At 43.2% G+C, this 11,004-nt stretch overlaps 1 protein-coding gene across 1 annotated transcript in view; it reads left to right on the top strand.

Annotated features, from left to right (window-relative positions):
• The first annotated feature begins 1,014 nt into the window (after positions 1-1,014).
• Positions 1,015-11,004, top strand: part of POM121C (POM121 transmembrane nucleoporin C) — a 47,725-nt gene continuing 37,735 nt past the window's right edge. The window contains exon 1 of the mRNA XM_049699712.1: positions 1,015-1,118. The gene's annotated coding sequence lies outside the window, so the exon portion shown is untranslated. The remainder of the gene's footprint in view (positions 1,119-11,004) is intronic.

Raw genomic sequence — 11,004 nt, 5'->3', positions numbered from 1 at the left:
GGGCAAGTGGGAGGGTAGCCTAGATGAGATTGAAGCCAAGGGTATATAGCCAAAATATCCTATATACCACACTGTTGTGATTTAAAGCCAGTGAGATTTAATCTTGGTCACCATGGCTGTACTCAGCCTCTAACACATTACCCAACGTACGTTTAAACATTCTGGAGTGAATGAACTCTTTTTATACCACATTCTTAGTTATACACATATGTTATGCATCCGTTCATTGCACAGGCTCTGAAATTTCCAATGAAGCCTTTCCGTTCCCTGCCCTTACATTAACATACTGATTAGTCATTGTTAAGTGTCTACTCTACCAGGCACTGGGAACACAGTGGAGAGCAAAATATAGACGCGGTCCCACCCTTATGGAGCGTACAGGCTATGGGAGGAGACAAATAGGATAATCAAATAATCACAGTAACAAGTGTGTAACGACAACTGGAGGAAGTGCAGTAAAGGAACAGGACAGAGTTCTCTGAGAGCATGTAAGGATGCCACTGGGGTGGGGTACAAAGGTAATTTCATTTTTACCTGGACTGTTTTCTTTTGATGGGGTTCAGGACGTGCTACCCCCAAATATAGCACTTTGGCCTGTGGAATATTTGAAACTGAAGGAAATTGAGAATGGCATATGGAGGAGGGACTTTCTGACCTTCCTCTGAAGCAGATCATGTGAGAGGTGCCCTGCTTGTACCCAGAGGAAAGGAACCTCCTTATCTCCACGTGAGGGATGCCGAGAGGAATCTAAGCAGACCTCGCTGTTTCCCCAGTTTCTTACGCTCAGCTCGTGTCCTCTCGTCCTCTCCCATTTTCCCTTAATTCTCCGCTCTTCATCCAATCGAGCATAAACACACTCAGGTGTGACTGCCTCTTTAGGTCTTCATTCCCTTATGAAGGCTCCCACATCACATAGAACTTACATCAAAGACATTTGTGTGCTTTTCTCATTAGTCTTTTGTTATAAGGGCCCCAGCTGCGAACGTAGAAGGGTAAAGGGAAATGACCTTTTCCCTCTGTTATAGTTTCTGGCAACCACGGAGGGATGGCTGGGACACCTCATTGGCTCTGCGGCCTGTAGACAGGATCCTGGGAAAACTAACCAAAACCAGTGAAAGGTAAGAATGTTCTACCAAAGTCAGCTCTCCCGGGTCTCCGTCTGTAGGGCCCAGTTGAGAGAGGAAGGTAAAAAGTATCTCCTTGTCCCTTCCTTTTCTAATTCAGATTAGCACGAGAAAAACATTTGTCAAAATTAATTCTTTGGATTGTGAGACTTCCCTGGTGGTCCAGTGGTTAAGACTCTACACTCCCAATGCAGGGGGCCCGGGTTCGATTCCTGGTCAGGGAACTAGATCCCACATGCATGCCCCAACTAAGAAGTCCGCATGCCGCAACTAAAGATCCCATGGGCCGCAACGAAGATCCCATGGGCCACAACTAAGACCAGGCACAGCCTAAATAAATAAATAAATAAATATTTTTTAAAAATTATTTGGATTGTGACTCTGGTTGAATTTGGTTTGGGGGGCCCATTGGTTATTGATCTTGCTCTCCTGTTTGTCAGCTCCTGCTTTCCTGTTTGTCTTGTTTTTTTGTTTGTTTTTGTGGTACGCGGGCCTCTCACTGTTGTGGCCTCTCCCGTTGCGGAGCACAGGCTCTGGACGCGCAGGCTCAGTGGCCATGGCTCACGGGCCCAGCCGCTCCACGGCATGTGGGATCTTCCCGGACCGGGGCACGAATCCGTGTCCCCTGCATCGGCAGGAGGACTCTCAACCACTGCGCCACCAGGGAACCTCCTGTTTGTCTTGTTTTGTGTCCTGGGGGCTTGTCTTGGCTTTCCTCCTGCCAAAGCATGAAAATTGTTAGTTCTTGCCTGTGCAGGAGGCCAACCAGCAGGTAGGGACCCCAAGAATATGGCTGCACAGAAATGTGGGCTGCACCTCGTTTGCAGCTAACATCCTACGAATTGTTCCCAGCTCTCTGGGGGAAACAATGATCTTTCTTTCTTTCTTTTGGCTCTCTTTGGGAGTGGCTCCAGATCACAGGAGGACTGCGTACTTGCACCCTCTGTGCGGAGGCCTCTTGCGTCCTCTGTTAAGTCATAAACAGCTTTTACTGGTTTTGGTTTTGAGTCAGTTGGCATAGGTATGACTTTGGTTTTAAAAAAGAAAAAAAGGAGTGGGTAGTCAACACTGCCAGGAATATTTGTTGTTCATCTCAGCTGATAATAAGATATTTGAAAGAATTTTTTTCGAGGGGAGTTCCCTGGAGGCTTAGTGGTTAGGACTCGGTGATTTCATTGCCATGGCCTGGGGTCAATCCCTGGTTGGGGAACTAAGAGGAATCCGCGCCAAAAAAAAATTTTGTTTTAACGAGCTCTGTTGTCAGAAGTTGGCTTAATTGGAAGTTGATATCCAGACCCTGATAGGAGCTATTTTTTAAGGCGTCTCTTGTTTGTGTGGTCGTGCTGCTCCATGGGAACTTCTGTCAACTGAAACCCCGTTCTCGAGCCCCTGCCGACTGTATGGTGCACCAGACCTGTCCTCCTCCTTTTTTTCCTTTAATGTTTTATTTATTTTATTTTATTTATCTATTTGGGGCTACGTTGGGTCTTCATTGCTGTGTGCGGGCTTTCTTCTAGTTGCGGCGAGTGGGGGCTGCTCTTCGTTGGGGTGCGTGGGCTTCTCATTGCAGTGGCTTCTCCTGTTGTGGAGCACCGGCTCTACCCGCACAGGCTTCAGTAGTTGTGGCTCGCAGGCTCTAGAGCGCAGGCTCAGTCGTTGTGGCGCACGGGCTTAGTTGCTCTGCGGCATGTGGGGTCCTCCCGGACCAGGGCTCGAACCCGTGTCCCCTGCATTGGCAGGCGGGTTCTTAACCACGGCGCCACCAGGAAAGCCCTGTCTTCCTCCTTCTTGTTGACATGATGCTGCTGAGGATAATTGGATCGTCATTGGATTCTTTGGGAAACATAAGATCTCCCCGAACTGGCCCCTCTTCAACCTCTCCCTTGCCATTGCTTCTGCTTTTTTCCCCTGTGCCTTCTTTGATCTTCCATCACTTCCCTTGAGTCCTCTGCTGTGACTCCCTTCAAGCCCCTGGCTCCTCCATCCTTCTGTCCACCTCTGCCAGACCTTGTTATACACCAGCCCCTCAGCCACTTGAAGTTTAGGCCCCTGCTCTCAAGGGACTGAGGGTCCCCCAGAAGCAACTACCTGAGGCTGAAAAGGAAAAAGGCTAATTGCAAAAAGGCTGAATATTTTATCCACTCAGATGAGCTTTGGAGACATCCAGACAGCCGCTAGATGTCTCCTCAGTCACTCACCTAAAGCGTAGTTCTCAGCTTCCATAAGATTACCTATCAGGTCAAATGAAAATCCTAGAAACTTGCTCCACAAATATTGATAAAAAGAATTAGCCCTTATATTGAGTAGGTAACCTCAACTTGTCCCATTTGCCAGAAACACAATTTGGTTAAAAATATAAAGTAGGTATAAGGACTTCCCTGGTGGTCCAGTGGTTAAGAATCCACCTTCCAATGCAGGGAACGTGGGTTTGATCCCTGGAACTAAGATCCCACATGCTGCGGCATAACTAAGCCCATGCACTCTACAGCCTGCGCACCACAACTAGAAAGAAGCCTCTGCGTCACAACAAAGATCCTGCGTGCCGCAACTAAGACCCAACTCAGCCAAATAAATAAGTGTTTTAAAATATATGTATAAAGTAGGTATAAACCAGTGAGTTTGTATTACTAAGTTTTACTGACTCATGCTTAAAATTATAAAATGAAAGCTCTAGGATCACTGCATTTGTCTGTATGTATGCGTATGTCTATGCATGTATATTATGTGTAGGTGATTTTTTCTACCTTTGGATGGTATTACCAAATTAGTTATAAAATCCATTAAAGAGGTTCTATTTGAATTGGCTTAGAGATAAATGAGTGAGAAGTCTAGAAACTAACCCAATTTTGTTTTAAGTTCACATGATCTGGGATAAATATTTGGTAAATAAAGCTAGTCTTAAAATTGTTGGCAAAATAAAAACGGGCATGTCTTTGGAGTTGTCAGCATTAAATATAATGCAGACATACAATTTTTTCCCACCTAGGTTTATACTAAGTCAAACAAGCTTAAGTTATCTCTGCTAGATACTTAAGATTATAAAACTATAAATCCAACCTAAGAACAAAATTTACGATAGAAATGAATTGCTTGATGTGTCAAGCATGGCAATTTAAAAAATTATGTTTAACTTTGAAAGCTCTTTGCTTCTGTGATATTTTTGATACGTGCCTGATTTGTCAACGAGAAAAATAACTTGAGATGATGGCTAGCTTTGTTTATTGTCTCATGACATTTTCACAAGCAAGTCGAGCATTGCTAAAAGTGTTAAGAACAAGAGAATTAAATAGACATGAATGAAAAAAGTTTATAAATAAACTTTTCAACAATAATTTTGTTTTCTAATATGTATATTTAAAAATAGGTTCAAAAACCTTTTGACAACTTGAAACCTTAAAGCTGTTCTAAGTTAAGTGATATTCAATGAATATCTAGATCATTTCCAAATAAGGTAAAATACTGAAACATTAATTGCTGACCATAAATTTATTTATTTGGGGCTTCTTAAATTCTACAGAGACAAAAGATATTCGGGTTTATTAGTGAACATGAATTTTGCCACATGGAAAATTGTACTGTGACAAGATCCTACTGTATAGCACAAGGAACTATCTTCAGTATCCTGTAATAAACCATAATGGAAAAGAATAGGAAAAAGAATATGTATATATACATATAACTGAATCACTTTGCTGTACACCAGAAACTAAGACAACATTGTAAATCAACTATACTTCAATTTTTAAAAATTGAAAATTGTACTATAAGGAAGCATATACCCATAAAAAATTATGAGACAGTATATTTGTAAAATGTATTAATCTTCTACAGAATGATAGTATGTGGCAGACAGTTCACAATTGCTTACTTCCTAGTGTTCACAGAAAAATAAAGATTATTAATGGGTAAAAATTATAATCAACATATGTAAATGAAACTACTAGAAGCCATAAGGATGAAGTGAAACAGCTATATATGCCAAACATGCAAAGTATGAAGGACATATTTTTGTTAAGGGAAAAAGAGAAATTCAGTCCTAAAATGGAATGACTGGTTGTTCTAGAATGAGATGGAGGAAAAGAATAGGACAAAACCCAAATGGATTTTTTTTTTAATTGTTGAAGTTTTGTGGAAAAGGAATCTTGGAAAAGGAATCTTATTTTGTGTGGTCAAAGCTGGCTAGGATTGGACAGATTTATTTATAAGGTTTCTTTTTTTTTAAATTAGCTTTAGTGTTAATTGTACACTGATACACACCTAAAATTTGGCTTTCTCTGTTAAAATGACAAAGATTTCTTAGATTAGTGGTCTGTTCTTAATAAGAAATTGTAAAAAAAAAAAAAAAGAAAAGAAAAGAAAAAAGATTTATCTTTTAAGTAATCTGTCTGGGAAACCAGATTTTGTGTTTTGTAATTATTTTCTGTGCTTCATGTTGTCTTTATCAGGTCTTTGATTGAGTCTTCTCAGTATCAAAAGAGCTAAGTTTTGTTCACACCCATGTGACCTTCTGTATTTGCCTTTAAAATCGTTTATTGTCACTTTGGTTAAAAAGATGACTAAGGGACTTCCCTGGTGGTGCAGTGGTTAAGAATCCACCTGCCAATGCAGGGGACACGGGTTTGAGCCCTGGTCCAGGAAGATCCCACATGCCATGGAGCAACTAAGCCCGTGCGCCACGACTACTGAGCCTGCGCTCTAGAGCCTGAGCCACACCTACTGAAGCCCGCGTGCCACAACTACTGAAACCCATGCATCTAGAGCCTGTGCTCCGCAACAAGAGAAGCCACCTCAGTGAGAAAGCCCATGCACAGCAACGAAGAGCCAATGCAGCCAAAAGTAAATAAATAAATAAATTTATATATATATTAAAAAAATACAGATGCAAAGTAGATGTAGGTGAGATCACTTACCAAAAGTAGAGTGGGATGGAGTGGAAAGTTTGTGGCAGACTATAGGACGTTTGGGGGAAATGTAGTTAATATGACAGCAAGGTCACAAGAATGGATAGAAGAACTTCCAGTCTACAATAGGAAGGAGCACAAAGCTGTGAGAAAGCACACATTTGTGGAGGAGTGAGAGCAACGTTCTTTGCTTTTCACCAGCCATGTTTGGTATCTCTGCGGCCAGACTGGAGAAAGCACACAGCCTGGTTTAGCGAGGGATGGAAACTGGCAAAAAGGCAAAGTGAAAAATCACTGAGGTGAGAGTTGAAATAATTGGTCATAATATCCAAGCTATCTGGGGACAGAAGAGAAGCCCAGAATGCTGCTGGTTAGAGCAAGAGGGCCCTACAGGCTGGATTAAGGATGAAAGTGTATTTGAAGTAGAACTGGAGGAATGTGAACTATTCTCAATAAAATGAAGGTGTGAGAGGAGTGACAGAATCAGAGTTTGAAGGAATTTCAGAGTTTGAAAGCCACCAAAAGGGCTTTTCTTTAACCCTCAGACTAGTAGAACAGGTATTAGCTGTTCAGTTTGGGCTAGATCTTGTAATAGAGTTATTGTAATGGAGGAAATCCTCTTACCAATTGTTTAAATAAGTGCCGGTTCTAAATGCACCGTTTTCCAGGCAGTCTTTATAACGATCTGAGTAGCTTACAAAGAACAGAACAAAATCCAGCCAACCAACCGTGGGGAATCTCCAGCTGTGTGCGGGTGCTCTCTTCCTGGGGCGGGGTGTGTGTGTGGGGGGGGGTTGTCCCAGAAAAACCTTGCACCTGCAAAGGGCAGAGCAGAGAGGGGATTAGGGCTCTCAAAGAGCCACAGCCTTGCAGGAACTCAGTACTGTAGGGAGCGTGGGTTACTGGGACTGAGTAGATGCCCCCTCCTGTAGAAAAGAGTCACTGAATAGGATTCCCCCGGTCTGCAAGGTGGTGATGCAACGAGCCTCACCAAGCGCACTTCACGCTTCCACCTAAGACTCTGCCCGCCCACTGCGGACAGAGAGTGGCCTACCCTGTTGCCTGGCAACCGGCTCCGTCTCGCGCCTCAGGCGGGAGTCGCCCACAGTGACGTGAGATGCGCGCAGAGCATGCTGGGAGCACGCGGTTTCGGGCTGCGTCTGGGCGGGCGGTCTAGTCCCGGAGGCCGGCGGCAGGTCCTCGCGGCCCGGACTGGCACACGTCGGACCCTTGCGGGCCGCAGCCGCCTGGTCTGGCCTGTTGCGGGAGCCGTGGCCCAGCCATCACCTGGAGGTGCGCAGTCGGGTAAGCCCCTTACACGCCCTCAGGCCGCCTAGGCCCTGGGCATCTCCCAGGCTCCCCTCTGAGCTGGTCACCCGCGGCTTCCGACTCCGACGAGGTGGTGGACGCAGAGCAGTGTGTGTGTGTGTGTGGGGGGGTGAAGCACATCAAATTTACAAGGCAGTTCAGCGCGTAGTAGGTACACAGCATTTGTTGCTTAGTGATCGCCCCAGCCGTTCTTTCTTGGTCTTCGTCACTGGTTGCTATGCTCCCGCCCTCGTGGGTCCCAGGGTGCTGCTCCTGGAAGACATTCAGTCTTCTGTGCCTGCTGCTCCTTCCCTGATATCTGCTTCTCAGCTCGGCAACATGTCTCTGTTCAGGGTTCTGTTCTTGGCCCTCTTTTAACAGATGATGGTCTCTTGTAACATCTCCTCAATTACCAGGGTGATTTAGATGGTTCCTTAAGCACTCTCAATTAACAGGACTTCTAAGCTCTAGGACTGCATTTTATCAGTCTGTAAGGCAGCTTTGTGTGCCTTTTTTCATACCTCAGACTCCTTCTAAACTCTGAAGTCACAATGTTCACTTTCTGTTCCAATCTCTCACCTCTTGTGTGTTCACTAAACTCACCACAGTCACTAAAGCACGAAATCGTCAGATTTTACTCTTAACCACCCTTGTAGCCCCATCATTCTGTGAGGTGCCAGGTCCTATACAGCTGTCTCCATCGTTCTGTTCTTTGCATTCTTACTGCTCTCCCACAGGTACCCCAGGCTCTATTTGGTTTCTTAATTTAGTTTTCTTCCTGCTCCTCAGGCTGGATAATTTCAAAGGACCTCTCTTCAAGTCTCCTGGTCTTTTATTTCTCAAATCTGCTGGTGAACCCCTCTAGTGATTTTTCATTTCAGTTAGTGTACTTTTCAGTCCAGAATTTTTGGTTGTTTCCTTTCTATAATAGATATAGATATTCTCTTTTTTTTTTTTTTTTTTTTGCGGTACGCGGGCCTCTCACTGTTGTGGCCTCTCCCGTTGCGGAGCACAGGCTCCGGACGCGCAGGCTCAGAGGCCATGGGTCACGGGCCCAGCCGCTCCGCGGCATGTGGGATCTTCCCGGACCGGGGCACGAACCCGTGTCCCCTGCATCGGCAGGCAGACTCTCAACCACTGCGCCACCAGGGAAGCCCTGATATTCTCCTTTTGTTCATCTTTTATGTTCCTGATTTCCTTTAGTTTCTTTGTCCATGGTTTCCTAAGCTCATTGAGCATGTTAAAATGGTCGATTTAAAGTTTTTGTTTAGAGACTTGCCTGGTGGCACAGTGAATCCGTGCCAATGCAGGGGACATGGGTTTGAGCCCTGGTCCAGGAAGATCCCACATGCCACGGAGCAACTGAGCCCGTGTGCCACAACTACTGAGCCTGCGCTCTAGAGCCTGAGAGCCACAACTACTACTGCTGAGCCCATGTGCCACAACTACTGAAGCCCGTGCGCCTAGACCCCGTGCTCCACAAGAGAAGCCACCTCAATGAGAAGCCCGTGCACCGCAACAAAGAGTAGCCCCTGCTCACCGCAACTAGAGAAAGCCCGTACACAGCAACGAAGACCCAATGCAACCAAAAATAAATAAATAAAATAAACTTATATTAAAATAAATAAATAAATAAAGTTTTTGTTTAGTTAGTCCATTGTCTGGGCTTCCTTAGGGATGGTTTCTGTCAAGTTGTTTTTTTCCTTCGAATGGTCCATACTTTTGTGTTTCTTTGTTTTAAAATTTTTTGTTGTTGTTGAGAACTGTACATTCTAAGTGTTATGATGTGGTAACTCTCAAAATCTGATTCTTACTCATTAGGGATTGCTAGTTTTTGCTTGTTGAGTGATGGAGCTGTTACTTTTACAAACTGTTTTTGCAAAGTGTGTATTCCTTGTTTTTCTGTGGTCACTGAAGTTTCTGTTCCATTTTCTCTGCAGTTAGTCAATGACCTGACATAGATTTCCTTAAATGTTTGATTCTAGATAGGGAGGTAGGAGAGGGGTGTTCTGTCTCTTTAAATCTGATAGATGCCCCCGGGAAAGCCAAAGCTGCCAGTAGGGTCAAATCCAAGGCAAGCATCTGTGCTGATCTGATCCTCAGGGATTCATCAGACTGATCAAACTGTGTAACCGCAAACTTTTTTTTTTTTTTTTTTTGGCCCCGCGGCACGGCACGTGGGATCTTAGTTCCCTGATCAGGGATGGAACCGGCGGCGTCCCCTGCAGTGGGAGAGCGGAGTGTTAACCACTGGACCACCAGGGAGGTCCCTGTAAGCCCAAACTTTTGGAGGACAATGTTTCCACCATCTACTCTGGCATCAGCCAGCTTCTTCAGGAATGCAGGCTGCTATCCATACAGCTGCAGCACGTCTGAGGAATGAGGGATATTGACTAGTTTGCACATGTTGCTCACTTGTGAAAGATCAGCAACCTTTCCCTTCATTGTTATAAGGACTCCTCTGGTTGTTAAAAGTTTCTGGTCATGTTCCAAGTTCCAAAATAGTTGATTTCTATCTTTCTTTGTAGCTCAATGATTGCTTTGGTGAAGGGACAAACCCCTAGTTCCTACTCTGCCATTTTGTGTGACATCACTCTGAGTCATATTTTTAAAAATACATATTCTGATAATCTATTTTCTTAATTGGTCTGTTTAGATGATTTACATTTAATATAATTTTTGATTGGTTAGGATTTAAGTCTGCCATTTTACTTATTTTCTGTTTATTCCTTCTGTTTTTTTGTGCCTCCTTTTCCCTTTTCTTGCCTTCTTATGGGATACTTGAACATTTTTTAGTATATCACTTTAAGATGGCTATAGATTTTTAAAATATAGCTCTCTTTGTATAGGTTTTCAGTGGTTGCTGTTAAGATTACATTACACATACTTATGATAGGTTACTAGTATCAACTTTTTACCAGCTCAAGTGAATGTAGAAACTTTACCACCTTTAGGTCCCTTTTTTCTTCCTTTACGACATTATTGTCTTAAATTTTACCTCTACATACATTGAGAACCATATGAGACAATGTTATAATTTTGCTTTCATCCATCAAACATAACTTTAAAAATTCAAGAGATTATATCCACACAGATATTTACCCTAAAAATTGCTTTTTCTTCATTTCTGATGTTTCAAGCTGCTGTTATTTTCTTTTCATTTGGAGAACTTTTCCTTTATCACTTCTTTCAGAGCAGATCTGATAGTGGCAAATCACTTCATTTCCTTCATCTCTTAATATCTTTATTTCACCTTCATTCCTGAAAGATATTTTCACTGGATACAGAATTATGGGTTGTCATTCTTTTCTTTCAGCACTTAAAAAATATTTTGCCACTTTCTTCTCCTCCATGGTTTCTGATGGGGAATCTGTATTTTTTCATATTGTTCCTTCTCTGTAGGTAATACTTTGTTTCTCTCCAGCTGCTTCCAGATTTTTCCTTTATTTTTAATTTTCAGACATTTGATTATGATGTATCTGGGTGTTGATTTATTTGAGTTTATTCTTTTAGGGTTTGCTCAGATTTTTGAATTGGTAGGTTTATGTCTTTTACCAAATTTGGGAAGTTTTCAGCCATTATTTCTTCAAATATTTTTTGTGCACTGCACTCTTTTTCCTCTCCTTCTGGGCCTCCAGTAACATGAGTGTTAGATCTTTTGTTATTGTCCC

The sequence above is a fragment of the Orcinus orca genome, chromosome 16 (assembly GCF_937001465.1).
Source record: "Orcinus orca chromosome 16, mOrcOrc1.1, whole genome shotgun sequence".
NCBI classification, from domain to species: domain Eukaryota; kingdom Metazoa; phylum Chordata; class Mammalia; order Artiodactyla; family Delphinidae; genus Orcinus; species Orcinus orca.
The sequence above is the reverse complement of the archived record's forward strand: the minus strand, read 5'-3'. Positions and strand labels throughout refer to the sequence as shown.